General features: G+C 41.8%; 1 protein-coding gene and 1 non-coding gene across 4 annotated transcripts in view; one reads left to right on the top strand and one right to left on the bottom strand.

The window, feature by feature from the left end:
* Window positions 1–23,358, bottom strand: part of DPP10 (dipeptidyl peptidase like 10) — a 950,123-nt gene that overhangs the window by 683,512 nt on the left and 243,253 nt on the right. The gene's annotated exons all lie outside the window — the stretch shown is intronic.
* On the top strand, window positions 3,669–3,770 carry LOC143831037 (U6 spliceosomal RNA). Its single transcript, XR_013228677.1, has one exon. It is a non-coding gene; the product is annotated as a U6 spliceosomal RNA (small nuclear RNA).

Raw genomic sequence — 23,358 nt, 5'->3', positions numbered from 1 at the left:
CTTCTAGGACCATTGTTTCCTGAAGGGTTGAAACAGCAAGATCTCTTCCCATCATACCTCTTCGCTGACTCAAGAACATTCCTTTACTTTTCACTGCTATCCAAGTCCTATACCAAGTGCAGCCTAATGATAAGATTCAGCAGCAAAGACTATAAAAGGTATCTTGAAGAAACAGAACTAACCTAATTAATTGGTCATCCAGCCTATGTTTAAACTTCACAAAAACATAATGAAAAGCACTGCAAGCCCTCTCTCGCTTTCTTCCACCAAATATTTCTGGCAAGCTGCCATTCTAAATTACTTTCTAAAAATTCACCACTCTACAATAAAAGAACTTCAGTTTGACCTAACTTTTACTGCATCCTTTCAAGTCTGTAAGATAGACTTTCAATCCATCTGGGTAGAAACCATCAGTGACGTGAACCACTTACGGTTCTTATCGGTTCTTCATGAGAAGCAGTAGGTGCCAGATTTTGAAATATTTACAGGGTAAACAACACTGAAGAGCCTCTTGTGGTGCAGGGTGGTAAGGCAGCAGAAATGCTGTCTGAAGCTGTCTGCCCGTGAGGCTGGGAGTTCAATCCCAGCAGCCGGCTCAAGGTTGACTCAGCCTTTCATCCTTCCAAGTACCCAGTTTGCTGGGGGGTAAACGGTAATAACTGGGGAAGGCACTGGCAAACCACCCCGTATTGAGTCTGCCATGAAAACACTAGAGGGCGTCACCCTATGGGTCAGACATGACCCGGTGCTTGCACCGGGGATACCTTTACCTTTACCTTTAAACAACACTGAGCAGCACAAGCTCTATGGCTTTCTGCATACAGAGCAGACTAGAATAATACGGCACATTAGGGTTTTCAGGATTGCTCTTCCATAAACTTGTTCCATGGTAAAATGGCCATGCAGAAGTGTTCAACTTAACTTTGGTCTATTGTGCACAACTTACTGCTGGACTTCAGATTTCTGAGCCTGGCGTATGCACCATCCTTTTTTCTCTGGTGAACTTATTCTACAGTTACAACCCCAAACACTGTTGTTGTTGTTGTTGTTGTAGTTGTTTAAATTAGGTTGGAAACATCATTTGTGATATCTGGGGGATGGTGGCCAAAGTTTTTTTTTTTTTTTTTAAGTTTCGCAATTGCCATATTGCAGCTGAGCAGTAACATCAAGTAAGTGCCTTCTGTTTAAATCCTCCTGGCTCAGCTCCTTGAATGAAAGGGAACACAATGGAACATAGACAAAGATTTAAAAGAACACTGGTCCCACTCCTCTAATTCATGATTTTCTACAATCCTTCACTCTGAACTCAACAGTTCTAACTTGCACTCTTAACTGCCATTCTTGGCTGTAGACTTCCATTGGAGTCCCCTGTCAATCAAGGCTCTCAGTCCAGGTTAAAGTATTAGCCATTCCCTGCCCATTACAACATTACTGGTCTCTTCCACAGTCAGGAAATACCACAGAAAGAACAAAAGGGGGAAAAAAACATGTTTGAAAAACAAGCCAGGAACCCAAAGGTTGAGCAAACAACATAATTAAAACAAAATACTTGTGTAGATACAAAGATGGCATTAAAAACATATATCCATGTTTACAGCAACCTATAGGTTATTTTATTTACTGGAACTAAAATGTTATTATACCAATAAAGGTACTGTACTGTGTGTTTTTCAGAGCATGCCCTGCATATACAGTAGTTGAGAGTATCAATCCCTTATCCTTTGGGATGGACTCTGTAGCATCACATTCCTATTGTGCTCCCTCATATTCCCAAACTCTGTCCACCCCAGGCTCCATCTACAATTCTCCAGGAATTCCACAACCTGGAGTTGGCAACCCAAACACGGCTAGCATTTTAATAGTTTTATTCCTGACAGAGCAATGGTCACATAACTGATTGCAAGTGATAGCAGAAATTTAAACAGATGCACATAACAAGTTCAAAATTCAGGAAATCCTAATGCAAGCAAGCTTGGAAAGTCAAGAAACAGCTAGATCATTTAAAAAACGGAGTTGTTTTTTAACTTAAATGACAGTTTCTTAAAAATGTCAACAGGTATACAGATTTTTAAAAGGCATTAAGAATGAACCATGAGTTACATAGAAGAGCTGATTTTTGTACTCCGCTATCTACTACCTGAAAGAGTTTCAAAGCAGCCAGCAATCGCTTATCCTTCCTCTCCCCAAAACAGACACGCTGTGAGGTAGGTGAGGCTGAGAGAGCTCTGAGAGAACTGTGACTGGTCTAAGGTCACTCAGCTAGCTGCTTGTGGAGTGGGGAATCAAACCCAGTTCTCCAGTTTAGAGGCATCTGCCATTACTACATCAAATTTCTAATTCTATTTGAGTCTCTATTGATCTGCCTTCCTTTTATTTTTGAAGTCTGAAATATTACCAGGTGTCCTGAATCTTCTTAGAACATTTGAACATTCTTAAAGGTGTTTTAATATGATGGAGGATCTGTCCTTACTGACTGCCTAGGGCAGTGGTTTTCAACCTTCGAGTCAGGACTCAAATTGGGGTCATCTGGCCCCTTCCATGGGGTCGACAGGTTGGAGGCGGTGGTGGGCGACTGTGGCGGGCACAGGTGGGTGGTGGCAGCAGGCAGTGGTGGGCAGGCAGAGGTGGTGCACCCGCAGCAGCTGCTTGCAGGAGAAGGTCTCTGCGCACTGGGGCTCTGGGAACGAGTAGGTGGCAGCCAAGCGAGATTGGCTGTCCCCTGCGGCAGCAGGCAGAAAGGGCTCTGCTGGGGGGCTGGGGCGGTAAGGGGCCGCCGAGACTGCTCTCAAAAGCACAGGCTCTGTTTATGGTGTGCGTGCTCGAGAAGGACGAGCTGCCACCACCTCCGAATGCCTCCTGCGGGAATTTCTGCTAGCGCTTGCCCACCTCCCAAGGGCCAGACAAGGGCACTTTGCTCCCCCTGGCTGCCGCTGCCTCCATGCCACCTCAAAAATTGTTGCGTGCACACGGGCGACCGCCACCTCCGCTGTTGGGGTTGCGGCATTATGGCAGTTGAGAACTGCTGGCCTAGGATTTTTATTGTACGTGTACTTCATATTCTACATCCAAGCCTAGTGCACAAAACAGCAATTTCAGAATACAGAGAGTTTCAATTGCTTCTGAAACTATTGCTGATACCAAATGCACTTCCCAGAGCACCAAGCTGTCATATATATTCTTTAGATATTCTGTGATAATAAGAATACTTTAAATAAAGCTAACATCAGTTGATGATGAAATATGGAGTTTTGAGCGGTTCTGTGGTATTGTACTTTATGTAGGGAAAACAAAGCTAAATAATATTTTGTCCATTTCTAGTTCAATGTTACAGTTATTTGTATTCCAACAAGCTAATTCTTGATATGCCCCAAGGCTCTTGAAATGCATTATTAATGCATTGCTTAGTGCTGAGAAAATAGTGATGTGGACCATAGCTTACATGTCTGTTTTTCCAACAATGCAGTCCTAGAATTATACCTTTTCCGTATCCACTGAAGTCAATGGGCTTAGAAGGGTATAAATCTGCTCAGGGTTGCATAGCAAAACCCCCAAAGTGAATTAATTTATGGTTAGAAACATAACAGTGAGATTCAAATGGTGTTCTCCTATCATCGCTATAACATTCCCATTGATAATCATTTGTTTACTACAACACATGTGTTAAACACATGCTCACTTTGGCAGCACATACACTATACTTGGAAGAATGCAGAGAAGATTAGTGTTGCCCCTGCCCAAGGCTGAGAATATGTTAAATGCTACACAGTGCATAGGATGTCAGATGATCCCAGATAAGAGGGACAACACATCCAGGATCTATAAATAAAACAGTGACATGGGAAATCGTTGTAACCTTTGTACCAGGCTTTGGATCAGAACCCAAGAGTGCAGCTAGGACCCCTTTATAGGTCCCACCAAGTGGGCACTGCATTTTTGTTATTTCTTAATTCAGTTTCCCCAGACTTTAGAATAATGAAGTATAGCAACTGAATCTTGAGAGGCAGAGGGAATATCAGTGCTCTGAGAATTTTTCCACTTCAGAATGAAAGGATATCAAATGACAATCTGCCTAGGAACTCATCTAAATACACCCCCTTCACATCCAAAATGATATTAGTGTCTCCATTCATTGATTTACTTATCGTCCAAATATACCACCTGCTCTTTCACATTGATATGCTTATGCCAGGATTTTATCTCACCGAATAGATACAATCTAATGTAAATTGCATCCAATAGGCAGTGTTATCTCATTGTCTGCCTCCCTGAGAAAATTTCCTCTCTTTGCCATTGTCCACCTAGTGAACCAATGAGGTGTAAAACCTTTGGCTATGATCAGGGACCCTGATGTCCCAATTGAGGAGTCCAACCAAAGTGGTTTCAACATTGTGGTTCTGACTTGCAGATCTAGCATGTCAGTCAAACAGGCAACATTTTTATTAAACACCAATTACTGCCCCTGGGACCCAATCCAGGATTTTATGAGCAGGTTACCATTCTGTTTTCATCATGTCAGCCATGTCTCCCAGTGAAACTTCCTTAACTGTCATCTTTTGGACCAACCTTAACTATCACCCAACATCCTAACCTTTTATATTAGACTAGAAATTAAGCCCGTTGTATAAGAGCTACAGCGGGCGCTAGCAGGCAGTAGTTATCATAGAATGGGAGAAAGCCAGAAGAGAAATGGATGGATGGGAGCAAGAAAGGAGATAAAGGGATGGGGGGATGGGTACATGCATGCATGCATGGATGGAGAGAAGGAAGGGAAAAAGAAAGAAAGAAAGAAAGAAAGAAAGAAAGAAAGAAAGAAAGAAAGAAAGAAAGAAAGAAAGAAAGAAAGAAAGAAAGAAAGAAAGAGAGCAAATGAGAGGGAGAGAAAGAGGAAGGAAGGAAGGAAGGAAGGAAGGAAGGAAGGAAGGAAGGAAGGAAGGAAGGAAGGAAGGAAGGAAGGAAGGAAGGAAGGAAGGAAGGAAGGAAGCGACGCATGCGGCATGCTCCCCGGGTCCACAGGAGGGCGGGGGATCATCTGGAAGGGGGACAGGCACCTGGGAAGCATCTGGGAGGGTTCCAACGGCCTGGGAAGCACAACCGCCACATCAGTGACACGTGCGGTGTGGTCTGCGGGAGGGCGGGGGATCGTCAGGGAGGCGGATGGCCGTGGGAGGGTTCCTCCAGACCTGGAAGCATGGCGGCCTGTGACCTACCTTGTAGGCGGACAGCTGCATAATAGAGGCACTTGCCCGAAAGTGGCCAGGTTTGGGGGGGCGGGTTGACATCAGGTCATGGGCAAGGGGCCAATGGGCCCCCTTGCCCATCACAGACACAGCCCACCCCTACCGCCTTACCCTTTTATTTATACTGCTCTCGCAGAGCAGTTACAGACTAGGGACCAAGCCCGTTGTACTTGTAAATACAACGAGCACTAGGTGTGATTTGGGGCTGGGGGGAAGGCTTCCTTCCCCACCCCCGGCAGTGGCGCGGCCTTACCCCCGGTCCCAGAAGCGTACTCACAGCCTCCTCAAAGGCTGGACTCTGAGGCATTGCACGATTTTGAAGTCCCACCTCCAAAACTCCAGGAATATTTCCAACCCAGGGCTGGCCAACCTCCAGGTGGGTCTGAAGAGCTCCTGGAATTACAGCTCATCTTCATAGTATAAAGATCAGTCCCCCAGGCAGAAAGGGCTACTTTGTATAGGGTTGTGGTAGAGAAGAAACATTTAAGGCCTCCCACACAAATTGTTGTTGAATTGAAAGACTTGAGGCCTACTGCACAGGTTGTTGTGCAGATGAAACAGGAGACAACTCTCCCTGCAGTGGTCAGGAGCAGATGGGCAGTGTTTGCTCCCGACTGGATGGAACTCTGGTCTGTCCTGGTGAGGGCCCACTCGGAAGATGCTTTGCACCTTCCAATTGGCCCCTCACCCGACTGGCTGGAATTCTTGTCAGTCCAGGCAACGGGCCAATCAGCGCCTTCTGCTATCCTGGACTGGCTCCGCCCCTTTCTCTTCTCACTTAGGCCTTAACCAATTATTTTTACCATTTCCAGTGGTTTACAGATTACTTATGTTAGGAGTCAGGCATAATTAGGATTTATAGATCAGTAGTTTATTGCTTTGTCATTATGTGTGCTCCTTGTACTCTTTATATTATTTACTAGCTTCAAAGCCTGTTCCTAAGAACAGGCCCTGAAAGGGTCCCCTCCCCTGGCCCCTGGCCAGGCAGCTTAAGGTAGCTTTGGGACGCACCTCACAGCCAAATCAAGTGGGGCGGGCGAGGGCTGGGCAGCTCGTTAGAAGGGCCAAGACAGAGATCCTTAGCAGGCAGCCAGCAGGCCGGGAGGCCCTAGTGAGCAGGCCCAGCCTAGCAGGCCAAGAGGTCCTCATTAGCAAGCCCTCCACCACGACCCTTTGCCCAGGGCCCTCTCACCTGCTGCTGGCTCCAGGCACTGAGCATCTGAGAGCAAAGAGGCTAGTGTCCAGGGCCAGAGGGCAGGAGCCGCAGGGGCAGGGCCAATCAGGGCAAAGCTGGCTGAACCCTGATTGGCCCTATTCCAACTTGGACAGCCGGACACGTCCCACCCCCTAGGCTGTTTCAGAAATATATAAAGGAACAACAATGGATAAGGATGTTAATTCCCTATGCTATTAGTTTTTTTAATAAACCTTTAATCTTATTTATGCTAATCTCCCTACTCTTATATGAAGCATTGCCTGAATCCAGAACCATGGCAGAAGGTCCCAATGAAATTGCCCAGGATACACTCATGCATGGATGCTTGTCACTTGAGGGGGACTCTCCTGCAGTCAAGAGACATTCACATCAAAACCATTGTGGTAGCAAGCACATGCCAAAGAGAACAGGACTCCTATCCCTAACAGGATGTATCATTTCAGGGGGCCAATCTTGTTTTTAAGCAGGTTAGAAAACCTATACCTACATACAATCCCCTCTTCTGCCTAACTTTATCCAAGAAACCATTTATATAATTCTGTGGCCATGGAGAAGAAAACATTCATATGTAGGTGTCAAGGAATCCAGTCATGTGGTTGTGACTTGAGGATGTAAAGCCAGAGTGGTTCAAAATGTTTTATTAAAGAACTGAGGGAAAACTTAAAAGAGACCCAGAACAGGTCTTAGAAGACAGAGAGGGAATCCATGACAGGTGCAGAAAATGGTTTTATTAGACCTTTTCCACATAGGGAATTAGGCCTGGACCAGAGCTCGTCTGGGTTCAGGGCTAATCCTCGCTTCCATATGATGTTGGCACCAACCCAGGCCCATCCCGATTCAGGCCCTTTGGTGCCCCACAGCAAGGAAAGATAATTTCCACATTACCTTTTCTGCCCTGGGTGCCAACAGGGCCACTGCCAGGGCAGGTCCTTGTGACAGGGGAGAGTCAGCCTTCCAGGAGTCCAACTACTATGTCTCAGAAGGGGCAAAAATGCCCTAGGCAGCTCTGCATAGCCACCAAGCTACCTAGGGCAATTTTTTTTTTGTTTAGGAATGTGGTATTGTCACCATATTCCTACGCAGAAAAAAAGGCCACTGCCCATCCCACCCCCCACGCAGTGGGACCTTTCTGCCCTTGTTGCCTCGTGTAGAAGCACTAATCCGAGGTGGACCAGGGTGTAAACTGCACGGAGCTTTTATTCCAACCACAGATTGATTCAGTCCCTGCCCTCTACACAGAATGCGATTTTCGTTTGGATTTGGGGCGATTTTAAATTTCCTTCTGCAGCAAGAAGGATTGATCCGGAGTGACCCACCTTTATTGTGCGATATCTTAGAGTGCTTTTAATCTTGAATATATTATAAAATCGCATTGTTTTGAATCTGGGCTCTCCTCTGTGGTAGAGGACCCGTGATTGGTCACAGGTGGTCATGTGACGAATTTGCCTTAAAGGAGAAGCCCCTAATTTCTCTCAACTTCTGTCGGTCATGGATTTTTTCTCCCTTCTCTGCCTTTTTCAATCTTCTCCCCCTCCCCTCCAAGAGTAGAAAGAGGCTCCCTGCTTGGCTCCTCTCCCCCCACCCTTCAAGAAAAGAAAGAAAGAGGTTTGGCTCCCCCCCCCTTCTGAATTACCCTAACCACATGCAGAAGACTTTCCTATTTCAATGGGGGGGGGGGAGGAAGATCCGAGTTCAAAGTGATCTGAATTCAACAGGATTGACAATGGAATAAACAAAGTAAGTGCAGACTCTGCCCAGGTCTGGCAGCGAAAATCTTCCCCCATCTGGACCAGGGAAGGCAGTACTGCATGGTGCTGCCAGTGTGGAAAGTGTCTTTGTTCCCATATAGAGCTTTGCCACTCTAAAGCTTATACCCTCAAAATCTTCTTGTTTTCTAAGGTGCTATTGGACTGAAGTCTAGGTGTTCTACTGCAGACCAACACAGTTGCCCTCCAGAAGATAAAATTCTGGAGGAAACAAAGTATTCTGCAGTGCTTGAAGAATGCTCATGGTTTTTTAATGAAATGTGAGTATGACTACCTTTAGCAAAAAATTCTAAACTTGTAAAAGGAATGAAGTGACATGTGCATGTTTCATCATTTGGTGGCTGCAATACTAAGTGATGAGTTGCTTGAATACATATAATTTCAACAGCTAAAACTTAAATATCAATTTAATTGCTTTTCAAATTTAAAGCCACAAACAAGGAACTATTAGAGCGCATAAAGGCTGATATATTACCAGAAGGCAGAATCACAAAACTCCAGCTCACTTATTTTGGCCATATCATGCAATCCAACTCAACGGAGAAGGCAATTATTCTAGGACTGATCAGTGATAAAAGGAAACCAGGCCAACAAAGAACACAATCAAAATGGACACTGGTGGGAGCATTGTATAACTAAAAGAAGAGGTGTAAGATCAGAAGACATGGAGACCACCGACCCATAGGATAGCAATGAGTCAGGCATGACTGAATGGCTATCATCATTTATTATTTTAAATAATATTTTTGCCAATACATTGTTCAGGCATTTCAAGGGTAAGTGTACATGGGGTGGGGGCTAGGTGCATTCAGCTGACCCACAGCTTGAAGCTCATAGCCCATCTCACACACATGCACACTTTTACTTACCATGGTTCTGGCAACTGAATAATGTACGAACTACTCATAACACATGCCCTGCCCCATAAAACTAATGAATAAGCTTCCCCTTAGATGTGTGAGAGATTCCATAAAGAATCATTGTTCAAGTAGTTTGAAATAGTATAGAATCTTAGTTTGCTTAGCCTTATATAGACATCCAAAAATGCAGAGTAACAGCTTTGATTAATATTTATGTTTCCATGTTCACTTAAATGAACCTAAACCAAGCTTCCTGCACTCTATAAAGCTGAAGACATCCAAACTATGCCGAGGTGCTGTTTCTGAATATTTTTTCCATTTTGACTCTAGAGTAGAACCAATTAAGGTTTTTGTCTAAAGCATCAGCGTAAATTATGTATCCTAAATGCAAAGCAAAATCTGCACTCACAAATCCACTATCAGATATTTATTAATTATGCATATCACCTCCAACAGATTTCAATAATTACTCCAGCTTTAAAAGATGATCCTATCTATATTTGATAAGTATGGAGGCAAAGCATACATTAATCATATTGATGTCATTCCTCTGATTCCATCAGCATGAAAAATATCCCCAACAACTCTTGTTAGCATCAAAAAATTATTACTGTTTTCAAATACATGGGAACATACAAAATTATGACTTCACTAGATTTCCAGTCATTTAGATCATATCTAGCTCTTTGAGAAATGAAAACAGAGCAACACTTCTAATTTAGCATTCACAACAATTAAAATGTATATAAGTAGTAGATAAGCAGTATCAAATGACTTTTAAAAGCTTCTAAACTGGAGGAAAAAAATTACAAGGGTTAAAGGAAACCTCTTGCCACACCAGAGGAACGGCACATTCACCACACTTTTAGTAAAAAAACAAAAAAACAAACAACAGCAAAAACAAAAACAACAAACTCCCTAACTTTTCAACACAAGATTTGTGGTGTTTGAAATATGTATGTTTTATATTAAAAAAAACATATTTCAAACATATAAAAACATCTCAGTTGCTTTCCAGCAGAACAGTCAATATAACCAAATTTAATAGATGTCTCCATAAATTCAAGACTGTATATGAGAAAAAAGTATCAAAATCACAGTCTTTTCCCCAGTGGTTCCTACAGTAGGCCAATTTGTGCTGTTATCAGAAGATACTTTTGAATCTGCACCAAAGTTCTCAAATGGACAAGATGATCAGGACACTTGGTTGTGCGTCTTTCTCATGGCCAAACTGTCAGACAGATGTCACTCTATAAAGGAGATCTAGGGGCAGCTAAGGAAAAAGAATTAGTAGGGGTAGTAGCAGAGATTAAGGATATCATATTTGTTCAGCAAAAGGCTGAACTTTTTTGTTATTTTTTGTTACTAATTCCAAAAGGAAAAAAACCCAGACCATGTATAAGTTAACCAAAAGGTATAATTCGACAATTACCAACAATTATAGCATATTCTCTCAACAATGCGCAAATATTTTTAAATTAGCTGCACTAAGAGGCCATTTCAGCACAGAGGGGTAAAAGGATGATATGACTTGGGTTATGATAGCTCTTCAAACTACTGCTATTCCATGGAAGCTACTGTCTGTAAAAGGTTCTACATGGGTCATATATAATGGTGACGGAAGAATGTTAAGCATAAGTACCATTTCCACCTTTCCTACCATTCCCATTCAATCACAGATTACATGTATGCAACATCTCCTCAAATTTGCTTAGGGGCCGAATGCTCTCTGCTCCCAACAAACCCACAAGGAAAGCCTCATGGGAAATTAAGACTAACCACAACTCATGTGTTTTCATTCCACTCTGCAAAATGACCTTTGCTGCAGAGGGAGTAAGTACCACACATGAGTAGAAAAGCTATTGACATAGTGGTTTCAAATCAAACACATGGTATTGGGTCACTTGCATGGTACTATGGAAGGACATGGGGGAACCTTCAAGTCTCTATAGCTACCACATATTGGGAAATATTTTTTTTAGTGTAGGGAAACTGTAGATTTTAAATTCATTGCCTGTTCAAAGAACTACGTACTCATTCCTAACAGAATAGCATGCCCATTAAACAGTCAAGTATTTCTCAACCTCTACTACTTCTGTGTACATGCAAAATAACATTCTTCACAAAAAACTGAATCAATTTATATCTAGAGTTGAATGTTCCCTCTTGGGAGTTTCCAGCTGTACTGTAAATTTGGCCCCATCTCTTCTCCCCTTGCTCCCCCTTTTCTGTATAAATAAACAAACTTTGGAAACTAGCAAAAAAGCTCGCTCACAACCTTATCAGACAAATGGGATAGGTAACTCAATCCAGCAGTACACTTCCTGCATCATAGCTTCCAGGCAGTGATATCTTTCAACAGAGTACTAGTAAATGACTGGTATTTGTCTAGCAGACAACTAAGAAAAAAATTATTGTTCCTTTTGGGTTAAGTAAGATAAGTGAAAAGCATGGAAAAGAAGTATGGTCCTGACTATAATATTGGAAGTAGTGCATAAGAAAGATTGGGGCTCTGTAATAGGTCAGCCATTCTCTCTCTCTCTGATCTCAAATGTTCGATGTTAAAAGTTCTGTTTTCTGATAAAGAAGGGGAAAGAAATGGAAAGATTGGTCCAAGTTCAGTGGAAAATACATTTTGCAAGGAAAATACATTTGTTTATCAGGAATGCAGAAGGAATGTTTAAAATATTTCATATCATTCACATCAGCTTAGCTGCACCCTCCAGTCTGGGCCTTTGCTCTTTTCCATTCTCCTTCAACTTGGTTAGGTCAGGAAAGGTTATTACTTGAAGACTCCCCACAGTGATTGTGTCTCCCCTCTCCCCCAAAGATTCTCAGTGGGACCATTCATACCAACTAAAATCCTTAGACTTCATAAGAATTGAATCATGTGATATGCCCATGGGCCCCCAGAGGGGCCTAGAATTTTCTAATTATTGGGAGCCTAGAATTTTCTAATTTATGGCTTAAATTTACCAACTTCCAGGTGGGGCTTGGAGTACTCCTGGAATTGCAACTGATCTCCAGATAAGGATACCACCCTCCCTGGAATTACAGCATATCTCCACACTACACAGATCAGTTTCCTTGGAGAAAATGGATACTTTGGAGGGTGAACTGTATGGAATTGTATCCCACTGAGGTCCCTGTCTTCTCTAGGCTCCATCCCCAAATATCCAGGAGGTTCCCAACTGGTACTGGCAAACCTGTTTCCCCATCACCTGCCAATGACCAGGGAAGACCTGGTAGCCTGGTCTCCAGATCACATAGATTAATTCCTCAAGGAAATGGCAGCTTTGGAAGTCAGATTCTTTGCTAAACTACATCCAAATTTCTAGGAATTTCCCATGCTTGGGTGGGCAACCCTGCTTTGGACATAAATCCAGTTTTATGTCATTACTTGTTCTATTGTTATTGCATTATTTTCTATTTGTTGTCCAAATATAAAAAAAGGCAGTTTGGTGTAGTGGTTAGGAGTGTAGACTTCTAATCTGGCATGCTGGGTTCGATTCTGCACTCCCCCAAATGCAGCCAGCTGGGTGATCTTGGGCTCACCACAGCACTGATAAAACTGTTCTGACTGAGCAGTGATATCAGGGCCTCACCCACCTCACAGGGCTCTCTCAGCCTCACCTACCTCCCCATTAGCAGAGACCCCCCCCCAAACAAACCTTGGCCAGTGTGGGGGCAGCCCACTGCCTTGTCTTCTGCCCACCAGCCTGCCAGGTGGGGGCATTGTCCCAGATTTTTCCAGCCCATTGTTACAACAAGCCTTTATACTAATAAATAAATAAAACATGCAATGGTTTTGAACCATTCCAAGCTGATAGCTTGGACTCAGGTTCAGGGATCTCTAAATCTGTGGAGTTTCTGAATCCCATCTGAAAACCTTCTTATCCCTTATTTATGATGACAAAACAGAAGTATCACTTTTGTATTTTCCTGGAAGTTTCCCAAGACTTTAGTATGAAAGGTCATAGGGCCCCGTGCTGTAGCGCCCTGGAAATGGCACACAATATCTCATGTGAATGAGATAGTAGAGACTGTTCCTCCTTGAGCCTAGTTTTTATGCAAATGTGACCAATAATTGACAGTCTAACCATGCAGAATGGTACTGAATTAAATCATATTAATTTAATTTCTCATTTCCTTTTTCTCTGTTTGCTCTTGAAAGTCATTGCACTGTTCAGGCTTTAAAGATAGACAGCACCCAGCTAGAACTAATGAACAAAGTCATGGATATATTTCACCTAGGCACTGAAGTGGAAAACAAGGACCTCTCAGATTCTGACCATGTTTATAACACTTATGTCCTTTGAAACCTACAATAAGTCATTGGAACTGATTTTGCCTCATGAGAACACGATGTAAAAATGGGAATAAATGACGCTCAATTGCTACCTTGCCCTCCTCAAGCCTATTATGGGATCATGCTTCCCATTATTCGATTAACATTTGAAGCACCCTCTAAAAGTTACAAAGTGCTGCAATCTAAGATGATATGCAATCAATTCTCAATTGTTTTATTTAAGACTCAATCCTATGCAGCATGGCCATCCCCCAGGGTAAATACAACCTAGCGTTTATGGCCTGCTAGCTGCCTGCAAATATACAATGCTTTCAGAATTCTCCTCATTCAGTTATATGCCTTTCATTTTGGCATCAAGATTTACCTGATCCTCTATGGTAAAAAGAGGATTAATTAATACTAATTATTAATGTTTATAGTAATTAAGGATAGATTACATTTGGCCAAGAAGCTGTTATGTGTGTTCTCCAAACTAAAGTACGTGTTAAACAACATGTGATGGTATTGGATAATGGACTGTTTTTCAGATTGTATCTTGAGCCCTAAGACACCCAAAGAGCAATTCAGACACAGTTCCAACTTAAAAAAAAAAAAAAAACATTTCCCCCTACTGTTCATGGAAACCAGTTGATCAAGCCATTAATTTAAGTGCTTTAGAATCATAGAGAAGCCAGGCAGGCCAATTAGTCCAGCCCCCTGCTCAATGTAGGATAAGCTTAAAGCATCCATGATAAGAATCTGTCCAGCCGCTGCTTGAGGACCGCCAATGAAGGGGCGCTCACCACTAGGCAGTTGATTCTGCTGCTGAACTATTCTGACTGTGAAAACACTGTTCCCGATATCTGGCCAGTATCATTCTACATGTGGGTTAAACTCATTACTGTGGGCCCTCTGCTGCCAACAGGAACCTTTTCCTGTCCTTTTCTAAGTGACAACCTTTTAAATACTTAAAGAGTCCAATCATATCCCCTCTCAGCCTCCTCTTCTCCAGGCTGAACATTCCCAAATCCCTCAGCCTTTCCTTACAAGGTTTGGTTCCCAGGCCCCATATCATCCTTGTCGCTCTCCTCTGAGCCCTCTCAATTCTGTGCACGGCCTCCAGAACTACACACAGTGCTCCAGGTGAGGTCTGACCAATGTAGTATACAGCAGGACTATGATATGATTTTGATGTGATTCCTCTGTTGATATAACCCAAGACTGTATCAACCTTCTTCACACACTCTGCTACCCAGAAGCTTGGTCATTGGGGGGGGGGGGGGGGTCCTTCAGGAAAAAACATAATCAGGTCTTCAATAAGAATTAGATACATTTCTAACGTAGTATCATTTTAATACTATGAAAGACACAATACCTTTATTTTTGCTGCTTTTATAAATAAAACCACAAAATAATAATTACAAAATAATAATTACAAAATACATCTTATATTAGGCTACTTGAGCTCATGTTAACAAAAACTAATAAAGTATAGTAACACAGGCAACATATTTTTTAAGACTTCCAAATACTATATGGCAGTGTCAGGAAAGTTCAGGAGTGCATCTTATAGGCCCATTATGCACGGCCACCGAAACGGCGATTTCGGGTCACATGGAAAACGCGGAGGGGAAGAAGCATAGCAAACCGCTTATGCATGGGATGGGACGCAACGGCGGCAAAACCCAGAGTAACCGATTACGCATGCGGCGACCCCGGCGCCGCTTCTTGTTGTGCCCCGGTCACCCAGAAGTTGCGCTTTCTTTCGCGGTCGGTAACGTGGCTTTTTCGGCGGCATGCACCGAATCTGCGGCCGGGTGTAGCTGGCTCCATGCGTTATCAGTGATTTTAGTCACCGCCATTTCACCCTGAATGAGCGCTATCCCCACCGTGCATAATGGGCCTTAGACTGTTTATGCACTGGAGGTTTCATGCTGGACTGCAGGCTGAAGTTTTAGTTGTGGCAGGTTGCCCCACCTCTTCCTGCACCCACACGGGACGGCATTTGGCCCAGTGCACTTCATCTGACCCCGATTTTTGTTCCTGCACAAGAGCTGGGGCAGTGAAGTTCCCAGTGCATAAATGGTCATAGTGTCCAAAGGAGTATTTAATACATATCCATTACGTGTGAGACCACTATGAGCAAAGGCAGGCAATCGTCACAAAATTGCACTTATCTAACTATAGGAAAACACACTTCTAAAACTATTTACTTTGTTGCCTGTTACATCAATTATATCGACATTATAACAACATTTTAAAAAAAACTATACAATGACAAAGTGCTTGTAAATCATCACCAATTCTTTTGCATTCGTTGGCCAGCATACTGAAGCTTGGGATCAGCTTTACTTTTTAAATCACAAACAAATGGTTACTTCCAAAAATTAACTTGCCCCTAACATTCCTACTACAAGACATCAAGAAGTATGCTAATAAATGAAGCTTGTATCCAATTAAGTATTTATTCATTTAATTACAGTGCACTCCTGAGTTACAGCCTCAGATGTACAACAGAATCCGAGTCCAGTAGCACCTTTAAGACCAACAAAGATTTATTCAGGGCGCAAGCTTTCAAGTACAAGCACTCTTCGTCAGACTATATATTCCCTTACATGACCGTGGGAATATATAGCAAAAATTAATTCTGTTATATTAGTAAACTGTGTCACACATCCAAATACAGCCAATGATAATTCAAAACAGTCAATCAATCCCCTTGAAATTCAGTTGTTATTCACACAAACATGGGAGAAATAAAACTGTCTGCCTCAGAAGTGTGTGTCAAAAGATGTATCTATGCTTAGGAATGCATTATTACTTACTTATTTTTCTTTCTCACTCAGACTTGAGCTAGATTACATTTTTTTAAAATCCAATAAAAGGGGACAATACATGTAGTAAATGTAATAAAACTGTCTATATTTTTTTTTCTCCAGATGATAATACAATAATGCAATGAAGCTGTCTAAAATTTCCAAAAGGCAATATGAACCCTATTCCCTTGCATGAGCTCAGCAGCAATAACAGTGAACTACTCGCAGAGGCTAATTTTTTTAAAAGATTCATAGAACCTAATAAGGATGAATGTATTATCTCCCTTTGAAGAATAAAATTATTGCAGAAAGCAATATTTTAATATAACAAATGATGCTTCTTGAGCCCTTATTCTCAAAGTTCAATCAAATGCCATGTTGAATAGTGCAGTAACTGATTCCACAGGGTTTCCAGCTTAAATTGCTCCATATGGTACAGAATCTTGACTATGTGAATCATGCAAGTTCTTTGTCAGCACAGGACAATTGCCATAAGTATGACAGGCCTTGAATACACACCCGCACCTGCACACACAAGTAGCTGTAGTTCTCGAGGGTGTAAGTAAATGCACAACCGATCTGAACACATGGCAACAACGAGGCAAGAGTACAGCAAAAGCAAAACAAATTAAAACCAAGCCACACATCATGAGATACCTATTTTGTTAGTCAAACAAGTTTTAATGGCAAGAATTTGATGAATACAGGTGGTTTCAAGAAAACGCAGAAAACCAAAATTCCTGTGGAGGGCTGCAGCAATTCACAGGAACAAATGGATTCAGATCAAGTCAGTTTGCCTGCCTTTGCCATTGATAATCACCAATGGGCTGAGCTTCTATAACAGCTTCTAAATTGTGAGTCTATGTTGGTGTGATCCCCCTAGCCCCTCCCTCCCCACTATAAACCTGTTATTTGACCTTCTGATTGCTAAGCAACCTTATCTCAGACAAAGGTCTGTTCCATACCTATCTAGCATGAAATGTGTGTAGAGGGTATGTTTTCTTTTTCTCCCTAGAAGAAATGGAAGATGTACTCCAAAAGGAGGGTAAAAGTGAATTATGTTTAAGGATGAAATGGGTGAACTTTCTTTGGGAATTTGAGACCTTGACCTTTTATCTGCTTTATCCTATACAAGAAAGAAACCTGTGAATCTGGTACAGATTGCCAGTTTGCTCTCTTTTGGTGGTCATATTATTGAAACTGCATGCTCTGCCAGTCTTTCTCAACCTCCTGAAATATTCTTCAGGCTTCAAAAAACCTCAGAAGTGGTGCAATCATGCAGTATGTGGTTGGGAAGCATAGCTGCACACATGCCCATCATGACTCCTCCTCTTCCCACTCCCTCCCAGCCCATCATTGGCCATTTTGGATGGGGTGAGAGGTTGATGTGTCCATATATAGACATATCACCCAATAAATGTTTTAACACAGTTTAAAAAATACATTAAAATTAATTAACTCCCACCTATTCAGGAAACCCTTCCAGGACTGTCAAGAAACCCCAGAGTTTCACAAAACCCTGGCTGCGAAACCCTGGTCTAAAACTTTGAATGATTTTTTTTTCTCTTTCCCAGATAGATCTCAGGAAAGGAGGGGGGTTATATTAAGAACTCCCCTAACATGTTCATCACTAACATGTTTTGCATGGGCCAAAGTAGACATGACATTTTCAACAGGCCACGTCCACATTTGCTTTCCCTCAGCTTTGGAGAGCTCACTTTTAAAATCCCATATGGTCCAACTGGGCTCAGGATCATGGTGTATAGGGAGAAAGGACTTCTGCCTTTTCTTTTGCCATTTCCCCAACCCTTAATGGCTCCAAAGAAGCATGATTTGGCCCATGCAGCTCCACAAGTAAGCAATCCCTCCATCAAGGCTGTTTCAAACAACGTGGATGAAGGCAGAAAACCCTCTTTCTCCCATGTCACAGTCCTAAGCTAAACTGGAATCCTGAAGAGCTTTGAAATTCCTTGCAGCATAGTGTCTGGGTTCCCCAACACATTAAATATTATCATGCCTAGTCTGGGTATTGAAACTGTGGCAAATAATAAACAGGGAGGTAGCAGTGGAAATGAGTACCCAGCTTGCTGGGGGGTAAACGGTAATGACTGGGGAAGGCACTGGCAAACCACCCCGTATTGAGTCTGCCATGAAAACGCTAGAGGGCGTCACCCCAAGGGTCAGACATGACTCGGTGCTTGCACAGGGGATACCTTTACCTTTACCTTTAGCAGTGGAAAGGGAATGCAGTATGACTACACATGCACAATTGTCTTTCTTGCAAATGCAAACTGTTCAAACCCAAGCATGCAGCTTGGCGTTCTATATATGCAATATAAATTAATTTCATCTGTCCATGCTATTACTGCAAGCTTGTAATCCAACACAAAACTGCAATAGGAAAAGCAAGGATAGCAATTTTGTACAAAGTAATTTGGTATAAAGTAATTTATATTCCCATAGGACATGCTGATTCTTTAATCTTATCCTATACTGCCTTTGGTTAGTAAGTTGGATATGTTACTGTTATGGCCATTATTGCTGATGCGGGTACTTTTAAAACTTCACATTTTCTATTATGTGAGTCACGAAGATTCATGCACTAAATAAAATATAGTCTGTTAGTTATCCTTCCCTGCCTCTCCAAAAGTGCAGCTGCTGACTGGCCAACCAAGAGGATTATATTTTCCTAACCAGGCACTCCTTTCATTTGCATTTTCAATCCCCAACCTATAGCTACATTATGGTTTATTCTGCATTAGGATTTGCTATACAAGGACAGAAAGGAGGACACAGTCATAGATGTAATGAGTGGGGGAGAACAGGAAAAGTAGGCAGGTTGACACATAAACTTGTATAGGTAGGTCTCTGTTAGCATTAATAACTCCATCTTGAGAAATTCCTGGAGATTTGGGGGTGGATCCTACGGATGGTAGAATTTAAGGAGTGAGGGAGATTAGCAGGGATGTGATGCCATGGAATCCACTTTCTGAAGCTGCCATTTCCTTCAGGGGGAGTGTGGAATCCGGTTGTTTTTCCAAGGGATCTCTAGGCCCCAGAGTTTGGCAGTTTTACTTTGTGTATTTTGTGAGTTTCCCAATGACTTGTGTCCCTCAGGCTACTTTATGTACTTGACAGGTATACTTACAAACAGCAAGCACTGTGGGGCTGAGTTTGTGTGTATATGGCTACCCATCACTAATGAAATCAAGGGACTGTGAATTGCTCCATGTTATATTTTTACAAGTTCAAATGTATTTTGTTCTAGCAGGAAGCAAAGCAACCCAAAGCAGAATCAGTCACTTAGCGTTTGCAATGAATTCACAGCAGTAAGATTTCATTCAGAGTGTCTTTCTTTCTGCCGGCTTCTATTCATCTGTGCTAGCATCAGGCTGGGCCCCTTTTTTGACCTCTTTAACTGGATCCTTACCAAACAAAAAATAAGGACTATTCATGAATATGATAAAGATAAATGTCTTCCATTGCAAATTTGAGTTGTTTGAACTTTAGAAAAGTTCCCAAGGCTTTTCCAAATGTGGCAGTTTACAGCCTTTCGTCATTAAGATCAAAGGACCTGGCAGTCCTAGTCATTTTCTTATGTACTTTCTCAAAACAGGTACCGCCAGAATCAGTCATATGTATCATACAGGGACTGAAAAGCAAACAGAACCATGTAAATTATAACGACAATGTGGCATTATTTTCTAGTGCGACTAAGCTCACAGTATTTGAGAAATGGCTTTCAAACGACAAAACCTACTGCACCATACAAAAAAAAAGTAAAAAAAAAATACTGCAGTGTTTGCAGGAACATTTCCAATATCTTGTGAGGCAGGTTTTCTGCAGTGAGTGCAACATTTATCAAAGGAGAGTGCAAAGTGCTTCCTGGGTCTTAGAGTTTAACAATGAAACATGAACTTCTAGACTCTTAAAAGCATCCCATGTTTTCACACTTAAAGATTCCTATTTCCATTCAATTTCACCAATGCCAAGTTTATTTATTTTACTGTTTAAGATTTGCATTGTTGGACAAAAGGACCAGGGTGGTTTCTGTTTCAAACTCTAGTTTCAAAACTCTGAGTTTCAATAGCATCACATTCATCAAGACAAAAATAGTGCAACTGCGTGTCATTCCCTCTTTCTCTCAGTGATGTTAAAATCTTGCTGGTTGTACATTCAAAATTATTCATTTTGGGATTTCACAAGTCAAAATGAAGGATTATAAACTGAGACTCACATACAGGCCCCAAGGCTCCCTCGAAATCACATAACCTGCCATTCAGTCTCACCTCTCAGATGTGTGGGGGCTAATGGAATTATAGAAGAAAAAACATTCCATCTAAGGCCAGAGGCATAATCTTTTTTGTTACATGACAAGTCCAAACTGTGGCATGAAAAAAACAGGTTGCAGGAATTAATTTGGAGATCCCCAATTTAAATTAAATCTTACCCATGAAAGATTTGTAATAAAGTTGTTTGTCACTATAAGAGCCTTCAACATACCAGCTAGAGAATGTGCTTAAGAAATTCTTATGCAACTAGCTTGACTTCTGCTTTTTTCATTTGGCCTCTTTTATTTCACTATTTCCCTAAGGATCACTACTACTCTCAGTAGGATCTCCGTCCCAGGAACCTAGCATTCTTTTCAGAATTTACAGCCTGCATTTTATGAAAAAAAAATTGTACAGCTTTAGATCCTAAATTAAACTGCCTATTAAATCTGGTGTAGGAGTCAGTAGAATGGAGACTAGCTAATTGCAGGATTTCCAGTCTGTTTATTGTGATCAATCCTACCAGGGCCCAAGTACATTAGAAACAGATAGCATGCCTGAGACAGTTCCACCTCACTGTAAAATAGGTCAGACTCCCAGACAGCTAAGGTTCTTGGGTCTCTTGGCAGAGACTTGGTGTTCAAGGCTATAAATGGGCTAAGACTTAAACGATCAAGACAAATGCTACCTACCTTTACAGTGGATAGTTGACATTGACTCATGAATAGTTTCCAGGACAGACTGTGCACTTTGAGCAGTAGCTCTGAACAGATTTCAGTGTTGATACAATCCCACTATGCAGCATTATTTTCTAAAGATCTTTCAGCACTTTAGAACAAAATGCTGAAATGTTAACTGTGCTATTGTAACCGGAAGCAAAAAACTGTGTATGACCCTATGGTTTTGGTTTCTTGTTGGATTTTTGTCCCTGAGGGGGAGCCATAGGAGGTTGCTGAAATAAAGGTAAAGGAAAGAGATTTCTGAGGGAAAGGAGAGGTGCAGGGAAGTTGTAAGAAAAAAAGAAATAAGAAAGATATTTGGGGAGAGTGAAGTGTTTTCTGTGCAGGTAACATCATAGTTGTGTGAGTAGTAGAAAAGAGAACTGCAGCTCTGGAGATCTACAAAGAAATCCAGCCAACGTGCAGAAAGACTGAGGGAGACTGTGGGAAGGCATACAAGAGGGGGGGGGGGAGGCTCAACTACCTCTCTATTTTTAATTTTAATTTTGTTGTAGAAATTTGGTTTTATTCATATTCCCCTAACCTTGATTTCACATACTTCTTGGATGCTGTTTTTCCTTTTGCCTTCAGGTAACTTCTCAGATTATGAGAAATGGAAGCCAGTTGGCTAGTGGTAATGCTATTATTATTATTATTATTATTATTATTATTATTATTATTATTATTATTATTATTATTATTATTATTATTATTATTATATTTATTTATTTCCCGCTTCTCCCGACAGGCACTAACCCCATTAAAATTCCCATTAAAACATCAAACTACTAACATGACGGCTAAAAATCCCATCCCTCCCCCAATTATCAAAGAGGTGAAGATGAAAGGATGGGGGAGTAGCGTACACTCCAACTCCTGGGGGGGAGCGATGTCCCTGATTCGCTGACCCCAGCCTCAACCATAGACCTGTTGGAAGAACTCCGTTTTACAGGCCCTGCGGAAAGCCGACTAATCCCGCGGGGCCCGCAGTTCACCCGGGAGCTCAGTCCACCAGGTAGGGGCCAGGACCGAGGCTAGGTGTGCTTCCATCACCAAGCACCACATTTTTTCCCTTTTGTTTGGGGTTGGGTACACTACACCCTTCTCAGTCAATTGAAGTAAACTGGCATAAAAGGGTGTAACACTACTTGGAATGGCTCTGTCAGTTTTAAGAAAGCTGAAGTAAATGTTCACAATTATTTCCAAATCCATTCTATTTTTTTAATTACTTCTTTGCTTTGAAGCCCTTTTCTTTAGAGGACAAGAAAAGCTGTAATAGTTTGTGATCTGAAATCTGCTTTGTAGTAGGGCATTCCCTCTTCCTATATATACCATCTGGTATTGTTCAATAAAATTCTGTCAAGAATTGCACCAGTCAGAGATAACCTACATGGTATAATCTGCTGGAAAATCATAAATGGCAAAAGAGATTAACTAATTTTCAATGTAATATTAACCCTGTTTTCAGTTGAAATAATATATGTCTTGAAGACAGTGAGATACCAAATGTGCCTCCATTATCTCCTGGCTGATTGAACATCTATGTGTTAGGTATTACATGTATAGGTCGTGTGCAATAACTGAATCCAGTGCACACAGACTGAAGCAATATTGTTATTTTCCATTAGTCTTTAACTATCTAATGTGTAAGCCCTGTGTAAATGCTGCATCCAGTGCATAAAATGATACTGCATGCAGACAGTGCCACACTATACGAGCCAGCAAATAATTGTGGTCATGGTCATCTTTGGAATGCCACTAAAAATTTAAATTGAATTCACCAGTGGTGTTAAAATTTATGATTTGTGCTCATAATGAACCACTGACATGTCTGACCAAGAGGAGCATTTCTTTTAACTCAGACTGGGGAAAAAATATTTTCCATGAGTGCTAAATTAGTAGCAATAAGTAAATATTTCTAGAAACTTATAAGAACTATTCTGACTGAAGACCTATATTTACTATTTCTAAGTGCTGAGGAACAGCAGTTGAGGAAAGGTGTGACTTACATGCCCTGTCTGAGAACATCTGGCAAGCTGCATTGTTCACCGTTGCTCTATCCAAGCAGTAACTGGAGGGGAGGGGGCATCAACAGTGCAATAATTGATGTATCTACATCACTTCCAGGTATGACCTGACAGTGACAAAGAGTAGCTCCGGAAACTGCCAGAAATATGGTAAAACT

The sequence above is a fragment of the Paroedura picta genome, chromosome 2 (assembly GCF_049243985.1).
Source record: "Paroedura picta isolate Pp20150507F chromosome 2, Ppicta_v3.0, whole genome shotgun sequence".
Lineage (NCBI taxonomy): Eukaryota > Metazoa > Chordata > Lepidosauria > Squamata > Gekkonidae > Paroedura > Paroedura picta.
The sequence above is the reverse complement of the archived record's forward strand: the minus strand, read 5'-3'. Positions and strand labels throughout refer to the sequence as shown.